This window comes from Andrena cerasifolii, chromosome 16 (genome assembly GCF_050908995.1).
Source record: "Andrena cerasifolii isolate SP2316 chromosome 16, iyAndCera1_principal, whole genome shotgun sequence".
NCBI lineage: Eukaryota > Metazoa > Arthropoda > Insecta > Hymenoptera > Andrenidae > Andrena > Andrena cerasifolii.
Window position 1 is genome coordinate 8,970,545 of NC_135133.1, and position 26,401 is coordinate 8,996,945.

General features: G+C 40.1%; 2 protein-coding genes across 2 annotated transcripts in view; one reads left to right on the forward strand and one right to left on the reverse strand.

Annotated features, from left to right (window-relative positions):
• Positions 1–12,562, reverse strand: part of Rsh (Rap GTPase activating protein radish) — a 146,781-nt gene extending 134,219 nt beyond the window's left edge. The window contains exon 1 of the mRNA XM_076829088.1: positions 12,537–12,562. The gene's annotated coding sequence lies outside the window, so the exon portion shown is untranslated. The remainder of the gene's footprint in view (positions 1–12,536) is intronic.
• Spase25 (Signal peptidase complex subunit Spase25) overlaps positions 1–26,401 on the forward strand; it is a 134,164-nt gene that overhangs the window by 103,333 nt on the left and 4,430 nt on the right. The window lies entirely within an intron of this gene.

The window sequence follows — 26,401 nt, forward strand, 5'->3', positions numbered from 1 at the left end:
AATAATGCGTGGGTGATTGTTTGAAGTTTCTGGTCGATATATGAGGAGCTGTGATGGTTAAGCTTCAACTATTTTGTCTTTGTTGTAGACCTCGTTTCGCGAAATTGTTTATTTTTTTATTAACTTATATTCGGGGATAAATTGTAATTGCTTTTCTTAGTCGAATAATTTGATGGTTCTGCTGGAAAGCTTCAGGGAATATCTAATTGCAAGGGTGCGCGGGAATAATAAACATCCCAGCGAGCGGAGAAAGGTGAGAGGATTGTAAAAAAGGTGTTTGAAAGTGTATTCCAAAAGTTTCGTGGAGGAAACGACGCGAGATTCGTTAAAATAATTTCGGAGAACAGTATCATTCTTCTTGCCAGTGTCCTGTAATGGGGAAAAAAGTGAATGGGGACGTAAAAGACAATTAACATTCTTCCAAGTAGAAATGTTCTATTAACAACCTACATCTATCCACAATTGCAAATGTTACATTTTACTTCGCGATAATTGAAGTCACTCAAATGAAATTCTGTGCAATTTCTCTTGCGAAGAAGGGCTTTCCTACCAAACGATAAAAACGTGAATGTGTTATGAAAATATTCTCTTGCAGAACTCTCTGTATAGAATTTCCTGTAATTCCTTCGTATTTCTTTCCTTAAGTCCACATTGTTAGCTTCATCACAGTTCATACACGTCTGTTTATTTAAGACTTTAACAAAATTAGAAGAAACCACCGTACAGTGAAATAACTTAAAACATTACGCAGAATCACTTCATCATCAACTTAATCACTTAAATAGAATCATACATTACACTTATACTGTATCCTTTCACAAGATTCTTATTTTTGAAAGAAATAGGGTTGCCAACATTTCCCCGCTACTCGCCTGGAGGATTAGCAAAAATAAATAAAAAAATATTCATAAATTATTTTATTCTACAAAACATAAAGAGAAAGAAAATAAATTAAGTTTTCTCATCGCGTCTTAAGTTCATAATTATAATTATGTATATAAAAAAAATATGTGCATATACTATTTATTACAATGCATAGTATACATAGTAATACATTTACTACAAAATAAATACTTTAAACCATTCAGTGATGTTCGGTGAGTTCGAAAAATTGAAGTTCTATTATAGGTACATAATTTCATGCTGCGGAATAATTAACTGCTTTTTAAGATGAAAAGGTAATATTTATCACATTCCTGGAGAAATTACCAGCAAAACTGTACGCGGGAGAAATTGTCACCGAACCTGGAGTTTCAAAGCGATAAATGGCATTGTTGACAGCAAGAAAGAAACAAGAAAGAAACAAGATTCGTATCTCCCCCAAGCGAAAAACACACGATGGATACGAGGAGTTTCTCCACGAAATTTTCAATAATTGCTAACAGAGATCCTAACGACGTAACAAAGTTCCATTCTCGTAGGAAAAACCAACGTTCTCCAGCTCGAAACGCGCCCATTCACGCCCTCGATGATCGTTTTTCTGCCACGAGGGGGCAGGAAAAAGTAGAAGAAAAAAGTGTATTGGCAAGGGCGGGAAGGAGGGAAGAGGGGGATTAATGTCTCGTAGTTGCAAAGCGAGGAAAGTGTAGGATCGTGCCGGTTATTCGATTTCAACCCCTGCTTCTCCTCTTTCCGACATTTTGACCGTCGTTAATTAACGACACCGTGGGAGATCGTTAAGTGAATTGCGCGCGAGAATGCGATTTATATCGAGCACGGTATCGAGTCCCCGACTGTAATTAACGATTGGGCGATGGCTACGGAAAATGATTCGTAATGGCGATGAAGCTGCTGGGAAAAATCTCAGCCGAAGGATATCGCGTTTCCATTACCGCGATAAATAGATTTCCGCTTGTCCCGTCGCGTTTCACTTTTCGCAAATACCTACAGTGCTGGTAATATTTATTGCATCGCTCCAATATTAAACCCGTTGTCATTTATACCTGCTTTATTAGCAGTGCCAGGAGAACATTTATTTATTGCAAAAAATTGTAGCTCGCCATCCTGGGCAAAATAAATTGGACGCGAAATATTTTATCAATGATATTATTGTGAAAATTCTGCGCACTAGGCAGATCTGAGAGCGGTGGAGTATATATTTACCGCACTGCGCGTCAACGCGTTGATTAATCGATTCGGTGAATTCGGTTGAATATAAAAAATATTACGCAGGGAAGGGCGAGGGGGTTGCAATATAAAATCTTACGAATTCTTACGCTGCGGGAAATCTTATGGAGGAGGTAAGAAATCGCCGAAATTACCCTTGCGTAATTTAAGGACGACCCCAAATTAGTTAACGTAAAACCTTCCACGAACTCGAAAATACACAAGTGCCTCCGAATTTCTTTTGAGCACAGAAAATCATAGCCGAATCAAAGAAGGCAATTTCGAGCCCTTTATGGTGACGTTCCTCCGCTGCCGCGGCTCGTTAGCGATTAATCTAATTAATGAACGATCGAAACGGGCGTGTCGCTGATTGATACGCGGCGGCGAGGTCGTTTAAGGCACAAAGTTGCGTTCGTTTTAATTAATTACGCGAACCCCTGGCCGGCGAGTTGCTCCCGGGGCATCTCTGTGCAGGTACAGGCATCGTGTTTCTCTCTGACGACTCGGATCCAGCTATAATTTCCCGGGGAGTTCCACTGGATGGAACGATCGATCAATTTCTTCCGCCCGTTCATGAAACGTTCTTACAGATTTACGATTATTGCAGGCTTCACGGCTGCGATGGATTTTTATCGCTCCGCGGAATTGCTTCGCAACTCCATTACACGAAACGTGCCACTGTATGCATCGCGCGTATCACTCCATAAATCCATCAAACTGCATTCGCGTGGATAGTATTTACATTAGTATAATTCCGCGCACTTGCAAGTGGCAGTATCCAAGTAGCATTGCCAATTTGTTAGACGTCTCATAGTGAAAGAATTCGACGTTATATTTACTGCAACAACTGCCCGAATAATATCTACCCATAATTCGCTTGTTCCTCATTTTTAATGCGATGCTCGAGGTTTAAATTCGTTTCCTGATTTTAAATGTGAAGCTCGGCGATATATATGGTTACGTTATGCGTCGCAATAACTTTCTAGTTTCTTAATTTAGTTAGTTTTTAGTCATTTAGTTAGTTATTTAGTTATTAGGCTTCTAACAGTATTGTACTGCAGCCTCGCCATTTACTTCGCTTGTCTCTATGTATTATTTTCTTCTCTGGATGTGTCAAGTAATAAAGACGAGTAATAATAGTAATAATGTGGCATAAGTTAGTGAATAATTAAAGGCGAAATGGAGTCCGACTAATCGGTGAAATAAAATACCATCCCATCGAGGCCGTAATTGGCAACGCGGATCTATGAAGAAATCCACCTAATTCAGACCTACTCCATTCATCCACCGCGTTCCAAAGCGAAGTCTCTCTAATTGCTCCAGCGATAGAGAATCGACGTGGCAGGTGGGATGCATGCTCTCTGTGCCTCCACCGGATTTAAAACAGATTTCGCCTGGCGCGAAGTAAAATCGATAAGGGCCTGCGACCGCGGAAAGGAGACCCGGGAAATTACCATATGCATTCGGGATCTCCAATCACGACGGACGTGATTACTCCGGAAGGAAAGAGTTCCTTCGGCGGCTCTCCGCGGAAATGCTCGACTGGATGCTGCCTTCAATTCTTTCTGCTGCTCATTTTCTTGGCCAACGCGCCCCGTGCCACGTGGACCACCGGTGGGCCACTATATTTCTCGGTGGTGACACTTTTATTCAGACGAAAAAGTGTTTCCTAATTCAGTGTACAAATTAGAGTAGAATAAAATACAGCTGAAATTTCGGAGGGTAATTAAGCTAGTATTATCTTTCTATAATTGGATATCGCGATTTAGTGTCTTCAGCAAACTTCGTTCTACTGAAAATCTGAATTACCACCGTGGCACAGAACTTTTTTCTGTGACTGGTGACGGGGACGAATTATAGTGTGCAACAGGTAAGTAAGTTGGCATGTACTAATTTGCGAGTACGTACAAATACTTTCCTAACAAAGTTGCAAACAGATATCACGTGCCTGTGTACAAGTTTAAGTGTAAAATAAAGAAACATTAAGGTAAGTCCATCGAGAATAGGTAATTTCTATTGAAAAGGGGAAGATTGTTTGTATTGATAATGTATTTGTTTATTTCTTGTAATTCAATATTGTGATTTGGTGTTAAGCTGACGATTACTGTTGGTGTTGTATATGTTATTAGGGCTTACACTATTTACACTGCTTAAATATTCATGTTACCCACGCTGTTTGTGATATTATTTACACTTGTTGCACTATTCACAGTACAGCTCCCAGACCACAGTCAGTAAATTACTCACACCATTTACACTTCTTACAATACTGACGCGCATCACAGTACTAAAATTATTATTCAAGCTATTTGTACTATTAGTAAGTACATTAGTCCTGCACCATCGTTATTGCTAGTCCAATACCACACTACTTTCATACTGTCTCAACGCCATTCATAGACCATTTCCACACCACTCTTACAAACTTTCCTGGTCAGACTTCATAAATCGCAGATCACACATCACACAAAGTTGTAAGCTGAAATACAGCGAAAACCCAACAAAGTAGTAAATGACAAATTTACGAGAATGTTGCAAATAGAATTTCGGCGCCCAAGGAATTTAATTCTCGATTTGCAACTTGCTTGCGTATTCGCGAGAAGCCAAATTTCGATTTGCTACTTTGTTGCAGGTGCGAGCCGAGTGTCTACCTTTCTTTCACCAGCAAGAATCGTGCAATGGAATTCGAAATACGGGGATTTCGAGTTACTGCACCTGCAACAAAGTGGCAAAACGATGTATGGCATCTGGCAAAAGTATACGAAGTTGCAAACTGGGGTTTTATTTCTCAAACGCTGAAATTCCATTTGCAACATTGTTTTTAAAAAAACTTTGTCCTTTGCAACTTTGTTACGTTTTCCCGCGACGCTGATTGACTTACCTGAATAATTACCATTTTTTGCGTAATCGTAAGGCGACTAGTTCTCAACTTTACAGCAGTACATAAGTAGTGGAAAGTGTGTTGTGGAGTGTGACGTAATGTGTGACGTTGCGGAGTGTGATTTGTGACCAGCAAAGTGTGTGGCAATGACATGGGTAATGTTCTAGGAATAGTGTAAGAACAGTTTAGATAGTGTGTAGGAGTGGTGTCGGAGTGTTATGCAAATGGTATAGGGGTAGCATGGGAATAGTACGTAAAATATGAAGAACATGAAACCTAAGGAATATGGATAATAACGTGGAAAGGCATGGGAAATGTAAGGGATATTGGAATTCTGTAGGGCGTAAACAACGCGAGAGGCATGGAAAACCTAGCAAACATGAACAATGTAGAAAGTATGAAATACCCACCTGAAACATGTGAAAAGTCTGTAAAATCTGAGCGAAATGTAGAAAATGTATGTCATGTGAGAAACACGCAGTGTGTAACAAATGTAGTACGTATTCTATATGTGAAAACTGTGATGCACCTATATGTGACGTGTGACGTACAATATGAGACATATGTCACATGTAACACACGTGAGTAATATGAAACATGATGTGTATACATGGGCTACATAGAAGCATAATATATAAAATATAAACGTACAAACCTCACCAAAAAGTGATCGACAGACCCATCACTCACCCACGCATACAGTGGTGCTCAAAAGAAAGTTTAAAGCTCCTATTTTTTAATATCTGCATAACTAACTTAACACTACTTAGGCGTTAAGTATTCTGCTGGTATCGCTGGCCTGTTTTGACAACCCCCAAACTATTCGATACCAACTTTAAGATTTTCTAATAGAACTATTTCATTCTTGTTTTCGTTCGCAATTCAAACATTCTTTTGCCCGATACTGTACCACACACATCGCCTAATATCACTCCACCCACACAAAATTCCAATTACCACACCGCACCCAAAATCACCTCGAAATATCAATCCTCCCACATGCATATATGCAATCCAATAACTGTTACAAATACCCGACGACTGCAAGTGTACAAGCAGAGGGATCCTCAGCAATATCTAGCCAGCTACCAACAGGTTTCCCTTTACTCTTTCCCGCTTTCCAGCCACGCATCGAACTCCAACACAGCCGCCTGATCGATCGAAAAAACTTTGACCCAGTTACGCGTTTCACCCTTCAAACGATGCGTTCAAAACCGGGCCTAAACGCTGACCCCGACCGCCCACTGTCGTCCTCCTTCGACTGTTCCCCGCTTCTCGAAACGGTACCGCGTATTGTTTAATACGAGCCGCGCCTACGAAACGAGCCAACGACAAAGCAGTTGGCAACTGCTCGGAATCGAGGAGCGCGTTGGCGCCAGCTTTTCACCAGGAACAATGGAGTCGCGAGTCGACCACTCAGCTGTTTACAATACCTGCGCGCAGCGTAACTTTCCTCTCGGTGAATCAAGTTCGTCTCACCGGGTGGGAAGTGCTGATGGTGCATTTAGGGGCGACTGACGCGGCCCTGCCGAAGGGGGACGCGGCCACCCCCCTCGCGAGTCGACCACACAGTCGATTCTGTAACGCTCATCATATACACGCGGAAGTTTCCAGAACAGACGTGACTTCTCCGAATGCTGCAGCTGTGCATGGTGTCTCTCTGACAGTAGATGATTGGGCTATCATGCCTTGTGAATCGTGTGATCGAATGTCCATAAGCAAGATGATTTTGTAGTGGCAATTGCGCTTTTAATGCTCAGCTGGGGGGACGGATACGAAGGGTAATTCGATATTGCAATTTCTAAGCTCGTACTTTATTGATTACTGGCAAAATGCTTCGATACGGTAGAATAATCAAAAGGAATTACTTTTATATCTGCTTTTTTTATTAATTATTTTTTATGTAATTTCTGTGAAGTAACCTTTGTATAACAGGCATTTATATATGTATGTATTGTTCGTTGACATCTATTATTCAAAAAGATGTGTTACCAGATCCAGATTTGACCCTTTAAGGGTTGGTTAGGGCAAAACAGGGGAATTAGTTTATGGGTATCTCTGTTGGCAGGCTAATACCGAGTATCGATATCAAATTGGGCCTAAGAGGTTTTGAGGAATTCGTTAAAACACATTTCACCCCTTTTCACCCCTTAGGAGTTGATTAGAGCAATATCCTGAAATTTATTTTCAGGCATTTGTGTGGGTAACCTTTGTAAGTGAAATCCAAGTTAATATCTAATCGGGCCTAAGCAATATTATGGTGTCAAAGAAATTACATTTTACCTATTTTCACCCCCTTGGAGTGGACAGTGTACATAGGCCTATATTTGCCAGGAAAATTATAGAGTTTGTGAAGAGAATAGTGTGCTACTTCGATACATATCTGTACACATACATCAAAAGTTGGTAATTTTAATGCTTGTCGGTTGATGTTCCATATTTGCAAATGAATCGAAGTGGGAGGAGTTAATCTGATACTAGAAGGCCAACTTCCTCACCCCCATTAGTCGAGGATTAAAAGCAATACGACTTCATAGGATTAAAATATAGTTACTCATCTATAATTCATCATACTGAGTGCAAACTGAAGAATATTATCGACCTAAATCTCTAGAACTCATTAAAATATTGATTTTTCCAAAATTTTACTTAAATTATTGTTCTCCTAAGTGCAAACCTTCGTCACATATAAATCTAAATTCTTCTATAATCACTTTACTCATAATGGAATGAGCTTTAATACAACCCACATGTCTACACTTAGAAACAAATTAACTTAAAGAACTCAGAAAACGAATTTCATATCTTCCTTACTTCTTCCCTATTCCATTTCTTCCCTAAAACATTCATTATTTTACACCCCCTGCAATGCATTGTATACTAGACGCTTTATTGTGCTCGCATTAAAAAGTTGGAAGCGTCAAAATTGCTCGTTCTTTGGACCGTAAGATTTACAACCGCTTAGGACTTTCTAAGTAACGATTTCGAGATCGAAGCCTTATGCCTTCGGATTAAGTCACGCGCGCCGGTCTTTTTCTCTCGGTTACTTATTGCAGCATTAAAGTTACAAGTACCTGTAACGAGTTTACATTGAAAGTTTTCGAAGCGTTACCCTGCCACCCCTGTTTCGTTGCAATGGTCCCAGTACTTAGAGACTTAGAGGAAGTTTTAATGACAGTAACAAATTTCAAGATATTACAGCGTCCACACTGGCCCTTAAACCGGGCAACACCGTTTTCCCCTCAAGAGCAGAAAATAAATAAAACCCTCTGCAACATTCATTTCACTTTCTTGCTAACGTGTCCGTGACTTTCAAAACGTTCGCTACTCCCCCCAAGTTTTCACAAGCCCCTTTATAACACCCGACCATTTTCTCCGCCTCGATGATTCACTTATTCGAGAGGGAAAATTAAAGGGAGATTCATTAGCATTGAGGATCTTGCAGCAAGAGGGCTGCAGCTCCATCTTCGCCAGCTTCAAGTAAATTAGAAAAATACTGTTTATAAAATTATTGCTTTGAGTTGCCATTAAAAAGAGAACACTGATTGAAAAATATATATTTCTCGCGCAATAAATAGTAGTTATTCAGTTGATAAGTTTTCATTTCTACTTTTGGCGAAAAAATATTCTATAATAAAGATATTAATATTAATATTTCCATTTCTATTTATTTTCAATAAATCGCTCATCTCTCGTCGGATTTGGACCAAACGTGCACCAAAGGACGCAGAATTATTTCTTTTACGCGTCATGTTACACGCCACCAACTAAAAAACTGTCAAAAATAGAGCTGCATTGCTCTTGCTGCAAGGTGCTCAAATCGGCTAACGCAGATATCCTTTTCTTCACCTGTTCGTGGGACGCACATTTGTATTCCGAGGGCGAGGATAACGTCAGATCGAAGACGTTTATAGATCGTGTCGAGATCCTCGCGTGCCGAACGAAATTCCCACAGTGGATTTATGATGAAAAATGTGATGGGAAACGCGCAGAAACATTTCCGAAAGGATTGCAGCAAATTAACGGAGTTTCTACCTATTGTAGGAGAAAGCACAGGCACCCGAGAAACGTATTTATTTTATTGCATTGCCTCGAGCTGAGGATGAGGACCTAGATACTTCCTCCAGGAAAATGCGGGCCCTTGATATTGGAAAATGATTAGGAACTCGTAATAGCATTAACCCTGTATCGTTTTAATCGATCTGTCGATGGAAGTATCGTCGAAACTTTTGGCGACGCTAAGGAACGTCTGGAATAGAGCTCGAGGAGTTTCGATTTCGAAGTGGAAGCACTTGGAACATTTGGAGAAAGACTTTCTTTTATAGAATTATATACTACTTACTGTACCAGTTACCGTGACTGTGTCAGTCAACGTCACTCTGCAAGTAAATGAGAAGCGAAGAGAACAGATTGTCTTGTTTTTTCAACACTCAACAGCATGTCCAGAGACATAAGCACTGACTTAAAAGTGTTGCATTAGCTAACAACGCGATCATGCAATGACGTGGAATAATCCAGGTCAAATGTATATTAATATCTAGGCACATCCTTTAAATATCCAAAACATCTCCATTTATAAAGAAGCAACGTTCATCAACAGTAAGCCTCTAAAGCTTTCAATTTTCAGAAAGAAAGAAAGTAGCAGAGCACAGTGATATTTGTAAGTAAAACTCGCGAGTAATAAAACTCTTCAGACATCGATGAGCTTTCGTCGGAAGCCCCGTCAGCTTTTTCAATAATACACGAGTCCCTCCCCCATCTCTGTTGAGGAAGAAAGACTCACAATTCGTGATCACGTAGATCACAAATAGAAATACACGGAGCAGCTTCGACGGGGGTAACATTGATCGTTACACACAGACACAGAGTGGGTTACTTGTGCTTAATCGTTTGTCGTGATTCACATTTATAAGAGTGAGGGGGCGTTTGTGCTGTCAGGATAATACGTCTCTTTTGTATGCAACACCTCGCAAGGGGATCATTTCTATGCATGGCAATGTGTGTGGGTGTCCGTGGCTCTGTTCAAGAAAAACTTACGTCACGTATAACGATACATGCTAAAGACACGCGAAATTTTAAGTAATTACAGAAGAACAGGTGGCAACTTGGATTATTTTTCAAATTTCAGATATTTAAATCTCGGTATAAAAATGGCGTTACGGAAATTCTGAGTTCAAAAATTCGATACGTGATTTGGCGACGACAAAGTTTCCTAATTTTTATTACTCTATGTTAATAACTATAAAGCAACGAAAATTAGGAATGTGTAGAATAATCTCTACTGTTTGATGAAGCATTTTGATTGAGGTGATATTTCCAAACAAATGGCTGGTCAATTTCATTATCGTTCCTCGAAAACCCGCTGACACTTTCACGCGACGAAGAACGTTTCCTATCAGAACTAATGGCTAGACGAAAGCGATACGACAAAGTTGGTCAGCGTGGTAATTAAGTAATTGAACGGGAATTCCTCTTTCGCTTCTTCCCCGAAGCCACAATTGGTAACGATGCGAGTTATTACTTCCGGATTTCAAGTGATTTCTCCCGCGAAATGGGTCCGTCGGAAATAAAAAAAGTCACTCGGATATGCAAATGACCACGAGCTTAAGAGATTTCTCTGGCTCAACACAAACTTATCTACCTTTCCCTTATAATTTGTCTTCGCTTCCACTGGAGAACGATTAATTTTCCACACGATTTCTACTTGTCTGGAACTCGACATCGCAAGATATTCATGCGATTGCAACTTTCGCGAACTGCATTACGCTGGCTTAAAGTTATTTACTTTTGCCACGTACTTTGCATTTACCGTCAGTTCCAAGCTTCGCAAAAGCAGCCTGCGATTTAAGCCCCACGCAATCGCGATCAGCAGGAAAAAAAATTCGAATTTAATGTGCGCGAACCGTGCGGCATATAAAGTCCCTTTCCCTTTATGTTACAACCACCAATGTTACATAATCTTAATCAACATGGAGGAACTCGCATTCGCGTATTTTTGCGGATTACTCTTTTGCGCGTTAATTCGGTGTAAATGGTTCTTGAACGAAGCCACGGGCATTATAAAGGGCAAATCTCGTGGAAGACGACGGGGGGAAGAGCAACGAGTGCATTCGCTTTGTATCAAAGTGAACCTCGTCACACCGTCGCCCGTAATTTCGTTCCGCTAACTACGTTCCCCTGGATCGTTGAGGCACTACTCCATCACGGTTAGTAAAACCCCGTTTCCCGATTCTTGTTGCCTTCTACGAGGAGAGGAATCCTAAATAGACTTCTGAGATGCACCGGCGTATATCAACGCGGCGATAAATCAATTTCCTCAATTGAAAATTCAGCTCCAATCGAGGACCATTTTCGGGATTCGCGAAATTAAGTAATTTAATTGAAACAGGCGCTAGGAATACCGTAAATATTAAACAGCAGCGTTCTCCGTCAGCATTAAAGCGTTGCTGAGAATACAGAGATTTAATCGTCGACATAAAATTTTGTGAAAAGCAAAAGTGCTTGTGAATTATTGTGAATGATAATAGCACGACTATCGGCTGCGGAATAAATAAATCGATAGAAACGCAAGCACGCTGTGTCTCCGGTATGGAATATATTACGAAGCAAGGGAAAGAACTGTGATTCGGTGTAAATTGCCAGTGGAGCGGGTGAAAGTAGCTCTATTTGGGGTTAAAATTGTCTTAACTGCTCGTGAATAATTTGTGGCCGTTGAATAATTCATTTGAAAAAAGGAGGGTCTGAAACTGGGTCGGTCCTAAATCACCAATCGACTCTTCCCGATCTTGGAAAGCAGCGTCGCTCGGTATGCAGGTCGCTCGATCAGAGATTCAAGGGAAATTCATTCATCGGCGAGATGTTTAAGCACTGAGTATCTTGAGCATCGGCTGCACACACTTCTTCGCTATCACTTCGCAAGCCCTAGCCAGCTTCTCGAGAGCCGTTCGAGAAACAGCACACTCGATCCAATCAAGATCCTCGGAGCATCACTCGTGGCAGCCCTCGGAAAGACAAAGGGCAGGGGAAGGGCCGACAGCGAGAAAGATTAATCTTCATTCCCCGCTCTACGTTCATCCATGCAGAGCGAACGCGATTTTTCCCCGTCGTTCCACGAGATCTTCCACGGAACACTCAGCAACGTATATATGCGACGAGACCAAAGTGCCGCGCCGCTGAATCAACCCTCGAACCGAGCTGTGCAAACCCTCGAACTCCCCCAAACTCCAACAGTTATCCAGCAAAATATACAAACTCGCGGAAGCCCCGAACCTCCAAAGAAGTGACTTGAGAGAAACCACCCCCGTGGAGGCCGCGAGATCGAAAGGAGCCAATTACAGAATCCCGGAGAACGAAATTTTATTAATGAGAGAACACTGGTTGCTTCGCTGAAATTTCTCTTGATACCGATGGCAGGCGAGAAAGTGGCTGCAAGTTTGGAAGGTTGACGGCTGGTGGGCCAGCAGGCAGTTCGGTTTAAAAGTGGTTCAAGGGCACGGCGAAGGGGGACAGAGAGAAAGTGTGGTGTCAGCCAGTGTGGAGATTTACTCACGATTGTGTGGCACGTTTCGGTGGTGCGGCAGGACTGTCGTCGAGGGTGGAAAAGCGCGTCGGGCCGGCCGCGAAAGAGGCTCGCTCCTCTCTGGCCGCGTATCGCGCAGACGTGCCCTTCCGACCACCCCACCGACGTTTACGTGTACACACGGCGGACGATAAACGGGGGTAGAAGAGGAAGATCGTTCGGCGGTTTCCCCGTAGCCGGTGGCACCAGAAGGGCCTGGATGCGAAGGGACAGGCTTGTAACCGTGTCACGGGGAACACGAATAAACATGCGCAAATATGCGTTCCAGGGGAAATCGTTTTTTCATTTGGGGCGGAGGGGAGCTGGAAGATTCCCCAGTCTTTAACCCTCGGTTGGTCACACCGGGTCGAAATCACCCACGGTTTCACTTTGAGGTGAAATATCTTTGAGGCGTCGTTGAAAATTTTATTACTGGCGTCATTTAGTTGTGATTTCATGCATCCTCTACAGGTAGGAATCTGAATTTAGGAATTTAACTTCGCAGACTCTTCGACGAGAAATCATCGATGGACTCTCTAATTTTTATTTCGGCTTCATCCTAGGACGATGATTTTCATGGTTCGTTCAAATCAAATCATTCGAATCAAATTCGTGTATGTTGCTTCCATCTGGGGTTAATAGGGCAGTTTGGATTTCGTGGTCAGTAACTGGATTTTAAATGGTAAGTTGAATAATTGTGGAATGCATGTAGGTTGTAGGAAATACATACCTATATAATATTATTTGTTTTAAATCCACGTTTTTTAAAAAAATGACATTTTACATGTTTCCTTTGGCAAATTTTTTCAGTCAAATAGCATTTTTTAAATAAAAGTGGACTTAATATACTCCGAGCCTGGAGTACAGATATTGGAGGTGATAATACGCAAAAGTTTCATATTCAACTTTTGTAACACGAGAATCGGAAACTCTTAATTTCGTAATAAAATGTTTATAAAATGAAACCAAGATGCATCTGTTAATTTATTTGCGATCTTTAATGTCCATCAATTTCCTAAAAATTTGTGGGTCAGCGCTAACCCAGACCAATTTCCTGAAAATTTATAGAGAGTTGGGAAAATAGTACACTGCTGGTCCTTTGGGAACGTGTTTCAATAAGATTGAATGGTATTGAGGAGGTATATTGGAGTGGTGGATGGTTCATGAAGATGCAGAAGCTGGCTTCGATTTTTAAGTGGAATGGTCAATGATAAGTCAGCCAAGCTTTAAAGAAGCTTCACAGGAGACTTTCTTACAAAATTATTTCATGTGAACCATGCAAAGTTTCGACGGAGAATGTGTATACTTGATAGGGTTGAAGTATAAAATACTTAATAAGTATTAAAAAAAAAAAGTATTTACAAATAAATTTTATAAATTTTATATATTTTTTTTAATACTTATTAAGTATTTTATACTTCAACCCTATCAAGTATACACATTCTACATCGAAACTTTATATATATAAAGAGTAAATATATAAGCAGTAAAGAAAACAGTGGAAACATTCCTTCATCCTTTTAAACTTAATACCAAATTCCTGTATTTGCAGTATAACATATCCTTAAAATAATGTGAAATAACACGCATCCGTAAATATCACCAATGCTTCTCAGAAATAATGAATTTTCAATACGAAATTATATTTATTATCAATATATAACCCCACTACCAACGTGAACGAAAGTGTAAAAATTATTAACGCTCCAGAAATCGTTGTAATTAGTATCAAGTCGAGTTTAAAACGAGCAATTTTAAATACGCCAACCGATATTTCTTCTAAAATACTATACTTAAATTTTCCTTGGCCCAGGCGTAACATCGTAAAGACTGTGGTTCGCGGTAATTACTAAAGCACTCAACGGCGTCGAGTACAAGTGATAGTAATAATAAAATTGTGGCCCGCCTGACAGGATGCAGCACCGCAGGAAATCTGAGCAACGGCGTAGCCACAGTTTGATAAATCCTATTATAACCCAGACAACGAAGCGTAACATGTAAAGTAGCGCGTAACACAGCTTGCACGGCGACGTGGAGAAATACGCGGAAGAGGGAACAATTCGGTGGATTTGTTGCTTCCCGGCGAACACTCGTGGAAATCACGGGAAAATTTTGCATGAGTTACCTCCAGCCATCGGGACAGCGTTTTTGAGGGTGCTTCCGCCCGGAGGAAGCATTCGAGAAACTTTAAAAGCCCGAAGGAGAGCAAAATATTTCGAGCAGCTTTCCTATTGTTCCTGTCAATGTGATTTTACCGAAGGAAACTTAACTACTCACAGTAAAAACGTTTTCCATGGGAATTTCGATTTTAATCTCCTTTTGAAATTAATTTTACTTACAAGGGAAGATCCCGAAGCCGAAAATTCAAAAAATTCTGAAACTTTGTGAAATGTAGGGAATTTCTTCCTGATTACAACGGAATTTTTGTTTGCTGCCCAAATTCACTCGGAGGGGGTGGAATTAACCTCTGAAAATTTTACTTCTTTTAATTAGATCTATCATTTGGTAAAGAATTATTTTATATTTCATGAGCTCTAACAGAAAATCGGTAAATAGCCGGATTTTCAAGGGTTAATTTCACCCCCTTCGAGTGAATTTGGGCAGCAAACAAAAATTGCGTTTTAATCAGAAGGAAATTCCCTACATATTCACAAAGTTTCAGAATTTTTTGAATTTCCGGATTCGGGATGTTCCCTTGTTAGGCGTTTCAAGTACAAAAAATTCCAATGAATTTTAGCAGCCAATTATCAGACTGGCAGGTACTGAAAATGAATAGGTTGTTGGATATGATTTAATGCATTTTTTACATTAATTTCTTTCGTCGAAGCCAGATTATAGATTAATTATTTATTTATCAATCCGTCGGAGAAGACACTTTCGGCAACTACTTCTTATCTGAAACAGTTCTGCTACAATCCAGAGGTACGGAAGGAATTGAAATGTGACAGTTCAGAGTACTTCTCGTGTAAGTTTCGTTCAGCACCGTGGCTTCGGAATATCCTCCTTGGGAATGTACTTCCTAGTCGAAGGTTTTTTACAGCCGAGGTATTCCTAGAGAGGATGCAACATGTAGAACATGCCATTCTGTTCGTCTCTTTGAAGTAAAGCATACAAATGTTCCAAAATAACTACGCCCCTTAGATGTTTCTGTACAGTCTGCATTGAATGAAATAAAAAATTCGAACAGAAGTAGCGTGTTATTTTTTTTAAATATGTCGAAGTAATTATGAGAAATCATGAACGCTTTCACGTTTCGCGAAATATATTTCGAAGAGAGTTTCCGACGCGCCATTAGAAGAACTGTGAGACTTTTAAATCAGCGGGAAACGTTCCACTAAATTTACGCACTACGATTTTGAAAGTGTCACACCCTTAAACGATACTAGAACTCTCTGTACTACCCCTAATTTCTGTGAAATCGTGTTAGAATTAATTATTCTTGCCAATGCATAGGAATTACTCATGCAGGTTTTTAATAACACCAAAACAGCCCTTAGAATTCGTAGCGTGTTAAAACTGGATGTTTCTCAAATCCCTCATTAAACTCTCAAAATTCAATACTCGGCTGGAATAATCGATCCTTGCGACTTACAGTTGCCTCCACACAATGGAAGCTTCATTAACCCTTGGACGTCGGATAGGGAGACTGTACATTGGATTCAGGGTCCATTTTATTAGCACACGCCTCGGTATAATTAAAATACGAAATAATTCAACTAGTACAGTACAGTTCAAACTAATTTCCTGCAATTTCGCAATTATCTGTACACTTACAAAATGACGGCGTGCCACGTGTCGAGGTCGCCTCGGAGTGAATCGCATTGAAAATTCATAATGTCTCGTGGTGGAAGTTGAAAGTGGCCAGTCGCGATAAATGATCGACACAATTCTCTAATTAAAAAATTGCACACAAGCCGACGGTGCAGCGTTTTCTCCCGACACTCGTGAATCTTTCATGCGTTCCTTGGTACGGACCATTACGACGCGAGACGCTCCACCTGCTCCCAAAGAGCCGCGAAAGAACGCAAGTTTCAAAGTGAAATCGAGGCTGGTTTCCTCGCGGAACGACCACAGCGAGGCTCGAGGAAGATGGGAAGATCGATGGTCCGTCGGGAGTGCGTAAACTCAAAAACATTTCTCTTGCATCTTGTATAGTTGATATGTTTTCCTGCGTTTATTTGTTGATTCGAAGCTTTGAAACTGCTGATTACCAATTGGGGTGAGAGAAAGGTTGAGTGGCAGATTCTTGTAGCTTCTTTTTTTTGGTGAAAATTTTGACACCCACTTGCAATTATAATTTTCCTTTAGAATGCTTACAGCAAACGAAACTCTGAGTTTGCAAAATAATAATATTGCTGTTATGAGAAACAATATAGACGTTGACGCTTTGACACCTATTTGATCTATTACACCTGAACCTAAAAAGTCAATTTCGTTTGATATTTAGCAGCGTCAGAACTACACCGTTCAAACATTTATATCTTACTGACAATATACTGTTTTTGGGGTTTCCGAAAAGCAATGAATGGATTGGCAGTGAGAGTAAGTTTGTTCCGAAAGTGATTTGAAGTGATTCGTATCCTATTGATTTAGTCCAAGATAATGAGCTACAAAATTTTCCAAAAATAAATTTATCAATAATATCCTCCTAGTACTACCAACAAAAGAGGTACAAGTGGCACCATATTTATTCGCGTGACGGAATAAATATTCCCAGCACCTTGCATCTGCTGTAAAAACTACCCCGTCGAAAGCGCATAAATACTCAAACTCAACTCCTTCTCCCTTAATCTCCCTTAATCAATCATCGCGCCAATCAAGCTCGAAGCAACAACTCATCTGACATCCAGATACAGTCTGAGTCAACCGTAATCGCGCGAGGCGGAGAAAGTAAGGGGGGGCCGCGGAGGGGTGGGCGAAGGGAGATAAGCGGGAGATATGCAGTCGGCCTGAGGTAACGATTACTCCAGCCAGCTCATGGGGGATTTTAATAAGGAAACGAGAGCTTATTCATATCCCCCCATGGCGCAGGCGCTAGAAAGCCACCTGTAGCCCCAGCTTCCAATCAATACATCACAGAGGCATATCATGCAGCTTTCCAGGTAGCGACGTGTGTATATATACAGGCGTAGGTGCACATAGGGGGTAGACGCTGCTCTGGAAAGGCAGAAGTCGCCTGTTGCTGCTGCACCACCGTTATGATCCGATCGCACTTCTCTGTTCCTATTTCACCCTCCCACGTGACCCCTTCTCGGCACCATCGCCGATCGGTTTGCTTGGATGCAGCGTGTGACGGGAATTTGCCAGCGACAGATATCGCTTTCCCCCTGCGCACAGGTCGATCCATATTCAGCTGTCTGGAAAATCGATGCAGGTGGACGCTTCTAATCGGTCGCGTAGATTATCGGGTATCTGTGGTTGAAAATTAACGGTGTTTTAGACTCGATGGAGCGCGTGGAGGTTAATTAATTGAGAATGATAATTGTCCTTCTGGTTGAGGGGAAGCGAGTAGCCATGGTTGGAGATTCAGGTGACTGTTTGGTTTGTCTGATCCGTTTTATCGATCGATGGGTAATTATAGCGAGGAGTTGGATCGTTGGATGCTGATCAGTTGACCGTAGGTGGAAAAGAGGAGAATGATGGTGGGCCTTATTAGTGAGGACTTGCGGAGGAAATTCTGGGTTAGGTATGGGGACGCTGGGGTAGAATGAAATAGGTAGGTACGCTTGTAGTGGAATGTCAGGGGACACGAGCTGTTTTCAACCAAACTCTAGGGTTTGGTACGGATAATGTAGTTTGGAGTAGATTTGCCAGGTATGTAAGTAGAGGAAGTGCAGTATATTTGGAATACCCGTTTGTTTAAGAGGAATACAAAATTACCGCAGAGGATGGGGACAAATAAAACCGCATAATATCATAGGGAAACTAATAAACATTTAAATTTCAAACTCTCAGTAATAATAAAAAACAAACAGTAACTGAAACTTTGGTCGAAATGCAAAATGACTGGAAGCATCGATTTCGTTAAGGTCTAGATTCACTTTATAAACCTCGTGAACGGATTGTATTTCGCACAAATTATCGTGCGTGGAATAATTTACTTAGTACAACCATTGCTTGTTATCATATAACGCCGGCACAAGTATTTAGAGAGGCTTCCTGCTACTAATGATTGTAATAATCATTTTCGAGAGAAATCTGAGTGATGAAGATATTAACGATTTGACCCAGATCAATTTATGTTCGATTCTATTTATAAATATATGTATATATACACTTAATTCTGTTTTTACACGGTCTAGAAAGAAAATAAAATCCTCTTTTCGTACGACTTCCTTTCATCTCACACGATCCGATAAATTTGCCTTTTTAAAAAAACTTCGCTTAATTTTAATTCTGAGAAAATGTGTTCCTACATGTGCTTCTAGGAAATTGCTCTGAATTAAAAATGAATTCTTGGAATTTGCATTTAACGCTGATACGCAATCTCAGGTAAATTATCTGTCTGTTTTTTTTTAAAGATTTCTTTGAAGAACAAGTATATTAGATAAAAAATGAAGTTCGAGGTTTGACGATTTGTTTATATGATTTTGTATAATTGCGGTCTGGATACAATGCTCCATTTTTTCATACGCACGGTATCTTTTTTACACGGATTTTTCGGGGACGTACCTATCGTGGAAAAGCAGAATTAAGTGTAGTAGATACAGGTAGACATTGTTTGATTGAAGAGTACAAGTTTGAACGAAAACATTAATCAAATTAATGCTATTAATGCTATGCGACCTCTATTTTGCAGGATAACGTGTTTCTTAAAAGGATTGGTGCTGCACTAATGCGGTTGAAAGAAAAATTACAGAGGATTGCTCTTCCTTTATAGCAGTGAACCTGACTCTGGCTCTAACTCCAGCATACACTGTGTATCGCGTTTGTTACTTAAGTTTATGAGTCTCGTTTATCATCAATTCACTTCACAGATTTTCATTCAAGTCTTTCGATGCTGCTGGTAACAGTGTTTCCATAATTTAATAAACGGCATTTGCAATATAATATCCTATGAATATTTAATATACATATAACATTGTAAAATATTAAAACACCGTTTCCTCTAGTAAGAGATATAGACAATCATTTAAGATTCAAATTACTGTCAGTGAAATCTTCCTAATTTTCAATATAATAATTGAAGTCACCAACAATTGAAGACACTCGAAAGTAAAAAAACTGTGTTTAACAATATAAGTTTATAGTCGCAAAAAATAAACATTGTTATCTTGAACTGCAATGCCATGAATGAAAATATTCGTAGAATTAATAAGCATCACAGAGAATATATTCGTCACGCCATCGTTAAAAGAATTCCCCATCGCCAACTGACTTTGAATCTATCTCTCATTACCCTGCTCGATTTTTCTCAAATGTCCCGCATCGACTTTCGCCTGTGCAAGAGTCGCTAGATTGCCCGATCTTTTTCATACGCATGAGGCAAACGCTCCGTGGAAAAATAACTGAACGGAACGACCCTTAAATCGCCCCGTAAAGGGGTAGTCAATTCAGCGATCCCGGTAATATAGCTCGGCGCCGTTCGACGAGAAAATTCGCAGCGAAATCATTTTCTCACGACTCCCTTAAGTTTGTTCTTCACCCCCGCCCCCGCCCCCTGCTTTCGTCCTCCCACGACTCGACATCCACGCGGACAGACGTCCGCGCAACAGGGATATCGCGAAACAATGAAATCAACGATCAAGCAGTCGGATTTATTTTACGAGGCAGCTGGGGAACACTGAAAAATCGCTCGTGTAGCGTTATGTTCGCATCATTTGAAGATCTCGGACTCTTTTGAAGCCACCCTCTTATCCTCTAACCTTAATACAGTGCTACGTACAGAGGATTGCGAAACGTGACGTCAACTGTGCAGACCCCTGCAAACTTACTGTTCGGATATCGATTTTCAATAAATCTGTGGTTTGTGATGTACATTTTTCATAAATAGATCATTTTCTAGGGAAAGAATACTTTGCTTTCTAAAGTGTGCATTGCAGGGCTATTACGAATATTCGAATAAGTATTCTACGTATTCGAATATTTGAAGTATTCAAGTATTCTAAGTATTCGAGTATTCTAAGTATTCAAATATTCAAAGCATTCCAATATTCCAATATTCCAATATTCTAAATATTTGAAGTACTCAAATATTCGAAGTATTCGAATATTTTAAGTATTCAAATATTTGAAGTATTCGAATATTCTAAGTATTCTAAATATTCTAAATACTCTAAGTATTCTAAGTATTCTAAGCAGTGAAAGCAGTCTAAGTATTCTAAGTATTCTAAGTATTCTAAGTATTCTAAGTATGCATTTAATACCAGAGAAATCGAATTTGAGATTCGAGTATTCGAATACTCCTACTTACTCAAATGCTCCTAATTATTCGAATATTCGAAAATTCAAAGAAATTATTCGTGTTCGAAATTATTCGAATGTTTACAGGTCCAGTGTATTGTGTTGGAGGAAATTAGAATTCAAAGTGAAGTGAATATTGAAATCGTATCGATGTTTTACTTGACTTACTTGAAAGAATTTTAAAGTAATTTTACTTTTTAAATTATTTAACGCGCTGAACGAATGGTATATGTGAGGATGTTGAACGAAGCTGTTGATAAATTACCACATTTCCACGAACCTCTCAATCTCAGCGACTACGATAAGACAGAATCTTCGAAATAACCCATTTACGAAACGATACGACAGGCTGTAGAAAGGTGTGATGGATCCATACGATCGCTATGCCCGGAAGAAGCAGAACGTGCGGCGGAAAGGAGGTTCAGACGATCCGTGGTCAGACGCGCTTCTCGAACCAATATGACTGAAACTACGCATGTTCCTACATCTATAACTTCCTAAATGTATACTATTTTAAAAATTGTTTCGAGTAAAAGTTATCCTAATTCACAAGAGCTTTCAAAACATATTAAAACACTCCAGCAATTTCGTTCAAATTACCCAGAATACAGCTTTCAAGCACACTACAATATTTTCTTCTCTGCTTAATACACGGCGCTTCTTCGCACCAAGATCACTGACGAAACAAAATGTGGCAATATCATTAATCGAGACTAATAATATCCTCGTGAAATTCCTTATAAGAGAATTAATGAAACATTCTATATAAAAGACAAACAGTGCTTCCTAACGTCACAGAGTTTACTCAGCGATAATTCCTCAGACACCCGGTGTGCACGGTGCAATGCAAATCGATGTTAGATGGGATGCGTATGTAGGCTACGAGGGACAACTTAAAAAACGACACGGGGATCCGATAACGTCGCGAATACGTGGGTCCGTAGCACGTGGCGTCGCAGCGCTCGTAACCGATGCGTTGAAAATAGGAACGTAAACATATGCGACATAAAGATACGATAAACCGCCCTAATTTCGATGCGCAGTTGCTATCTTTAGGGGTGGCTGACGTCTTCTTGGTGCCCGTTCTTTCGGACGACCTGGTACGTAGTGGAATAAATTTTCCATAAGGTGAAAACGAGGAAACTAAGGGGAGGGGAAAGGTAGCTCTCGTTGGCTTTCCATTCATTACCGAGCACCTATATACAGGGTGTTAAAAACTGAGGGAACACAGAGGGCGTGTGAGTGTTCTCAAAACTGAATAGGGAATACTTACAGGATATTGTTAGTCAATTAAAAATAAAGGCACTCTACTGAAGATTCGATCTAATATCGTAGTAATAAGTGTTTTTACATACCTTGCATCCAGACACTGTTAAAAATGTTAATGACCTTTCAGTAACTTGAAAATATAATAAAACTTCCAATATTATTACTGTATGCAACTACAGTTTACGTTGTATCACTATTTTAATAAAAAAAAAATAATAAAATCAAAGGGGTGAGCCCCCTTTGTCTCCTGGCAACCAATCCCAGTCTGCCACTGCTTACATCCTGCTGTAAGATAAATGCAAATGATATTCTTCGATTTTGATGTGGAAACAAAAGGTCCACCAACGATTCCCCTTCTATTTTTTACAAATAATTTATTTCCTTTACTCTAGTTATCCACTTTCACCTTCGTTGATGTCATATGTATTATTATATTATTTATTTACTATGAGTAATAAAGTTGTACTACTACTAATAATAATAATAATATATTATTGTATAGTTTGGAAAATTATCTGCGAATACTGAACTCACTTCTCTGTGTGCACTAAACTCACTTCTCGAACACCCCGTATGTAGGTAGAATGTACCCTCCTTGGCACCCTTTGTGTTATTAATAAAAATGCATACGCGCTGCATAATTAAAGTAGAACATAAACATTGCAGGTAATATCGCCGAATAAAACTGAAGAAACGTTCCCGATCCAACTGCGAAAGCTATATTCGCGTCCCGCGAAACTGTGCTAACAAGAACAGTCCTGCAGTTCTCGAATGCAAATTGTCGAAACAACAAAAAGGGTGCCTTTTAACCTTATAAGTAGTTGGAATAAGTGCACGGCTAACAGGGTTTAAAGTGAATCGAATTCTCTGATGATTTCCTACTTAAATTTTAAAGAGACTCTAAAATACGCGATCTACGTGCACAGGGTGTTCCAATTTCGCCTGCAAAAATGACTATGTGTTGTGATGTGCGTTGAAACGCGGAAATATGAAGATTGATCTTTAACCCTTCGTGGTCACACGTTCTTGTAAATGCGGTTCACTGCAACCCAGTGTCTTTTTTGAGTTACCATGTTCGTATTTTTTAATCTTTAAACTTTTGGGTGATAAACGTCTTTTTCTAGAATTGTAAGTTTTGATACGATGAAATCTGTAGTTGATAAAAGCGATACTCCACGGTTTGGAAACAAAGCGATTTTTTTTGCGCAATAAGTACCCTTTCGAATTTGTAAAGGCGCGATATTTGAACTCGAAAATTGGTCTTGGGGTGCGACACACCCCGTGTGACGAAGGGTTAACGTTACGCTAGATATTGTTGTAGCAGTTGTTTAATAGACGTTATGAAATGATTCTATCTGCACTTATAAAATTTTCGATAAACCTGTTCTACCTTAAATCCTAACGAACCCTTCATCCCTCATCAACCCTCGCAGAATATTCTTCAAGTTACGTTCGTTTATAAATGAAAATGGAACAGTAAAGTTTGCCGTAGAACAGAAATGGCGAAAGTCGCAATTTTTTGCGCGTTTACTTTCACGTTCTGCGCAAACATTCGCATTGGCTGTGCTTGAAGAAGCATTCGTCGAAAGTTTATTACATATCCCTCATTTATTCGCACGAATTTTTCTTCCGCGTACTGCTGCGATCATTATGGCGATTTTATCATAATTATTTATCATAATTTACGTCTTTTGAATCGAGGAATCTTTTAAATTCCCATGTATCTGATGTGATTTGAAAAGCTGCATATTAAACACAGAATTATAACCTTCCTTGCAATTTGCACGCTTCCTAATATTTCCCTTTCGAAAAAGAAATACGAAAATCGAGGAATAAAATTGCAATCAACTTATCATCGACAAGGGAGGCTAAAAAATTCTGCTCTCGTGTCATTATTTCCCATAACTGTACCTTCTGTTTTGCAGAAATGTATGAGTTACAGGGTTTAATTAAAGTGAAACGGAAATATTGGTGAAATAAGTGGCGCACTTTTTTCACGTCGTGATTTCTCGTCCGTATGAAAGCACATATTCTCCGTCGCGATATCGGCGAAGGTGGGACACAGAATCGAACAAGCCGCAATATCTGCTTTAGCTCTCGCGTGGAAACGCGCGAATACGAACTTTTATGCTTTTCGAGATTCTAATATCGGTCACGGATTGTACCGCGAAAAATGATAAACTCGAAACGCGTCGCGCATTTTCCCAATACAGCCGCGAGTGAAAAAATACTCCGGTAATAACTTTGGGAGCTGCCACGTTTGAAATCATCGAAAACGCAAATACCTCCAAGCTTCCTTCGCGAGAAGTTTTTCAGCTTGACGATTTACCGGCTGAAACGAAAATTGAATCGCAATTCAACTGAAGTCTATTCGATTATTTTTCAGCAACGCTTCGGAGCGTTTAAACGGACCCAACATCAGAGATACCTCCAATGAAATTTTAATATAATATATCAAATTACATAATTTTCAACGAAGTTTTACGTAAATTATATCAAATTTTTAAATCCTCCAATTAAATTTTAGTATAATACATCAAATAACTTAATTTTCAATTAAATTTTGACATAAGTGATATCAAATTTCGTTTTCAGATTTTTCCCTGTACGGTACAGTAAATTCGTAGAAGAGATTAAATATAATACATATTAAAATCATAAATGAAATTTGCAAAGGTATTAAATTACCTACATGGTTTCCATATCTCACAGGATTTTAGAAAGATTTCCTGGAATTTGCATACAACTTCACCAAATACTCATTATTTTTACATTCGATATAACGTCGTCAAATACGGAGTACCAAATTCTCCCGTCGATGCAAGTTTCCTACGGTTACACGCGGAGCGTGAAAAAAAAAAGAAGAAGAACCGCCGTATTCGTTCAAGCAAATAAACTGAAACTACCCCCGTTACTCCCTCGAAACTCTGCTTTCCCAAAAGAGGAACAAAAGTTTTTCACCGCGAAAGCGAACTCGACACCGCCAGAAAAAGGCGCGTCGACCTCCCCCGGAGGGAAAGGGAGGCTGGTACACGAAACGAGATGAAAGTAACAAAGTAGTGAGGGGAGAAAAAATAGCAGAGGGAGGAACGCACAATGCTTCGTTAGGGTAGTGGTCGATGATCAAACGAACCGAGGGGGGGGCCAGCGATACAGGCGGTATCGCGAAATCTAACTGGCCTGGAATTCAATTTCCCATTGTGCGGAAGCTGCTCGTCCGCCAAAGATCCCGGCGAGCGCGTGAGGGCCTCGCTAACCACGTTAATATCGGTTTCCAAGAGGCAGTTGAGCAAGGCCCGCGCCGTTCTACCTTGCTATGCGATGACGAGGCAAGGGTCTATCTAAATATAACGTTCGAGCAAGGGCTCCGAGGCAAACCTGGATAATATCGATCTTTCCCAGCAACCCTTGGCAAATCACCCCCTACCCAGGGAGCTTCTAATTCAGTTATCTACGGCTGATAACCGTTCACGTATCTTTACCGATTGAGCATGGCCATAGACGAGGCACAGACGAGGTATAGAATAGACCCATCACCTTATGGGACTTCGTGTCGCCACCCAATCTGTGTTACCGACCCATAATTTCAAGACTGAATTTAGCGACCTCTGTTCATGAACAGCGTCCAACTCAGCAACTACTCTGAAATGTGTTGAAATGCTGAGAGGTGTTGCGTACTTGTATACGTGTGACTTGTTTAGAGAGTGAGTTTGACATAAGAGGGTAGGCTTTTGTTACGGTATGCTTTGGCTCGGTTGGTCAACGACTCACGCGGATTTCTCTCCGAAAATCCATTTCGTGGATCAAGACACTATGGCGTTCAGAAATGGCATTTCTTCAAAGCCCGTGCAAGCTATAAATTGCAAGATGACATTGTTTATTAGCACTTTGCGTACCCTTGCGAACCGTTTCACGTATCGTGCGCCGAAGAAAGTATTAAAAATTCACGCTGTTACTGATATTCCCACAAGTTTCTAATGCAGTGTTTAATCATTCCAGTGAAGTAATAATAATTGGATTCCGTTTGCCCCTAATATTAGTTTACCGCCAACACTGAAATTTACAGTAAAATCTAATTTTAAAAGTCTCGCAGAAAGTTGCATGATGCATGAGTGTCTTAAAAGTTTGTCTAGCCCTGAGAAATTCATCGGTTCAGTGAAGTGTGTGCATGGCATAGTGCATAT